Genomic DNA, 3,742 nt, shown 5'->3' with positions numbered 1-3,742 from the left:
CCTGGTTATGAAACTATCATAATTTCATAAAGATATGAAGATTTGATATAAAGATTTGATTCTTTCCTGAATCAAAATAAGTGCATCCTTCTGTCTAAATTGAAGACGAATAGTAAGTTAGTCACGCCAGTACCTAGTTCTCAGAATTGCTATTTAAAATGTTTTAATGAGCATTTGTCATTAGTGTTGATAATCATTCTTCTGTAAAGACATTCATTGCCATTGTCTTTTTTTTGTTTATGATAACCACTGACCCGCTAATAAGTTAAGGACCTAATGAGAAGGACATGTTTATAAACATTATTTAAGGTAATTTGTTGTGTAAAGCTTCAGAAGAACACTGACTGTTAAAGCTATCCCTAACAACGTTTATTTGTAGATGTGCAAAGAATTTGCCATTTAAACCATATTTCTCTCTATCCTATGTATGAATGGTACTTTTGCATCTTACATTGCACAATTAGTACTGCACTCTACTGGCTTATTCAACCCGTAAAAGTATTGTGCTATGTTTGAGAAGAATCTGGAAATCATTTTTTCATTTTCTATAGTTAAGGTTATGCGATTCCCAGTGACAGCAGTGTAACCACTGATAGATTTTCTAAGGGACACTTGAGTGTTTACGGATGTGGTTGATGACAAGCTGTTATTGGTCATTCTGTTTTAGTGCCAAACCAGAGACTGGCCCTGCTGTGGTTCTTATGATTTCTGATGTGCTTCTCCAGTTGTGCCTTATTTCTGTGTATATTTTCATACTGTATATCCTACTGGACACATGTCAATTCAACGTAATTTAATTGAAATGACATGGAAACAACTTTGATTCAACCAGTGTGTGTGCCCAGTGGGATGGGTTATGGACATTACTGTACTCTACTACAGAGATGATGCAGTATTAAACAGTCATGTTTTGAGATTGTTCTCAATGGATGATTGTGTAACGTGGCATGCTTGTTAAGCGAAGACTGGTGGTGGGAACAAAATGATATTGTTTGTCATGTTCTTCTGCAACTCTCCAAAAGATCTTGGGAAAAATGATTTACACAGATGAATCAGTGGAATGTCCTCTGTGAGCAGATCTGTTAGAAGGAATAGCCAACCAACACAACCTTTTCTCCACGCTACAGTCCCTGGACCTGTGTTCTTGAAAACAAGCCTAAATAATTTATATTTGTGAGAGCCACTCCACGTGAAATATACTGTCAATATGTTTATAGTCATATGTATTAAACTTTGCTACATTATAAAACATATGTCCACTGATTCATCCAGTATAGTCTAAGACCTAAAGGCATCCATCTGCATGCTTCACATCTGGGACAGTTCGTGCATATATTATGACAAGTTTGTGTATGTATGTCTAGTTGAAGTCGGAAGTTTACATCCACTTAGGTTGGAGTCATTAAAACTAATTTTTCAACTACTCCACAAATTTCTTGTTAACAAACTGTAGTTTTGGCAAGTCTGTTAGGACATCTACTTTCTGCATGACACATGTAATTTTTCCAACAATTGTTTACAGACAGATTATTTCACTTATAATTGACTGTATCACAATTCCAGTGTGTCAGAAATGTACATACACTAAGTTGACTGTGCCTTTAAACAGCTTGGAAAATTGTCATGTCTTTAGAAGCTTCTGATAGGCTAATTGACAATATTTGAGTCAATTGAAGGTGTACATGTGGATGGATTTCAAGGCATACCTTCAAACTCAGTGCCTCATTGCTTGACATCATGGGAAAATCAAAAGAAATCAGTCAAGACCTCAAGTCTGGTTCATCCTTGGGAGAAATTTCCAAACACCTGAAGGTACCACGTTCATCCGTACAAACAATAGTACGCAAGTATAAACACCATGGGACCTCGCATCCGTCATACCGCTCAGGAAGGAGACGCATTCTATTCTCTCCTAGAAATGAACATACTTTTGTGCGAAAAGTGCAAATCAATCCCAGAACAGCAAAGGACCTTGTGAAGATGCTGGAGGAAACCGGTACAAAAGTATCTAGATCCACAGTAAAACGAGTCCTATATCGACATCTCAGCAAGGAAGAAGCCGCTGCTCCAAAACCGCCATTAAAAAAGCCAGACTACGGTTTGCAGCTACACATGGGGACAAAGACCGTACTTTTTGGAGAAATGTCCTCTGGTCTGATGAAACAAAAATAGAGCTGTTTGGCCATATTGACCATTATGTTTGGAGGGAAAAGGGGGAGGCTTGCAAGCCGAAGAACCCCTTCCCAAACGTGAAGCACGTCGGTGGCTGCATCATGTTGTGGGGGTGCTTTGCTGCAGGAGGGACTGGTGCACTTCAAAAAATAGATGGCTTGAGGGGAAAATTGTGGATATATTGAAGCAACATCTCAAGATATCAGTCAGGAAGTTAAAGCTTGGTCGCAAATGGGTCTTCCAAATGGACAATGACCCCAAGCAAACATCCAAAGTTGTGGCAAAATGGCTTAAGGACAACAAAGTCAAGGTATTGGAGTTGCCATCACAAAGCCCTGACCTCAATCCTATAGAAAATTTGTGGGCAGAACTGAAAAGGCGTGTGCGAGCAAGGAGGCCTACAAACCTGACTCGGTTACACCAGCTCTGTCAGGAGGAATGGACCAAAATTCCCCCAACTTATTGTGGAAGGCTACCTGAAACGTTTGACCCAAGTTAAACAATTTAAAGGCAATGCAACCACATACTAATTGAGTGTATAAACTTCTGACCCACTGGGAATGTGATGAAAGAAATAAAAGCTGAAATAAATCATTCTCTACTATTATTCTGACATTTCACATTCTTAAAATAACGTGGTGATCCTAACTGACCTAAGACAGGGAATTTTTACTTGGATTAAATGTCAGAAATTGTGAAACTGAGTTTAAATGTATTTGGCTAAGGTGCATGTAAACTTCCGACTTCAACTGTATGTACCAGTCAAAAGTTTGGACACCTACTCATTCAAGAGGTTCTTTATTTTCACTATTTACTACATTGTAGAATTATAGTGCCGTCTTCACTATGACATACCACATATGAAATTATGTAGTAACCAAAAAAGTGTTCAGCAAATCTAAATATATTTTATATTTGAGGTTCTTCAAGGTAGCCACCCTTTGCCTTGACAGCTTTGCCCACTCTTGGCATTCTCTCAACCAGCTTCACCTGGAATGCTTTTCTAACAGTCTTGAAGAAGTTCCCACATATGCTTTTCCTTCACTCTGCTGACCAACTCATCCCAAACCATCTCAATTGGGTTGAGGTCGGGTGATTGTGGAGGGCAGGTCATCTGATACAGCACTCCATCACTCTCCTTGGTCATATAGCCCTTACACAGCCTGGGTGTGTTGGGTCATTGTCCTGTTGAAAAACAGACTGCAGAATGCTGTGGTAGCCATGCTGTTTAAGTGTGCCTTGAATTCTAAATCACTGACAGTGTCACCAGTAAAGCATCATCACACATGCTTCACGATGGGAACCACACATGCAGAGATCATCTGTTCACCTACTCTGCGTCTCACAAAGACATCTCAAATTTGGACTCATCAGACCAAAGGACAGGTTTTGACCGGTCTAATGTCCATTGCTCGTGTTTCTTGGCCCCTGCAAGTCTCTTCTTATTATTGGTGTCCTTTAGTAGTGGTTTCTTTGCAGCAATTCAACCATGAAGGCCTGATTCACGCAGTCTCCTCTGAACAGTTGATGTTGAGATGTGTGAACTCTGAAGCATTTATTTGGACTGCAG

The sequence above is a fragment of the Salvelinus sp. IW2-2015 genome, linkage group LG4q.1:29, assembly GCF_002910315.2.
Source record: "Salvelinus sp. IW2-2015 linkage group LG4q.1:29, ASM291031v2, whole genome shotgun sequence".
In the NCBI taxonomy this organism is placed as follows: Eukaryota; Metazoa; Chordata; class Actinopteri; order Salmoniformes; family Salmonidae; genus Salvelinus; species Salvelinus sp. IW2-2015.
The sequence above is the reverse complement of the archived record's forward strand: the minus strand, read 5'-3'. Positions refer to the sequence as shown.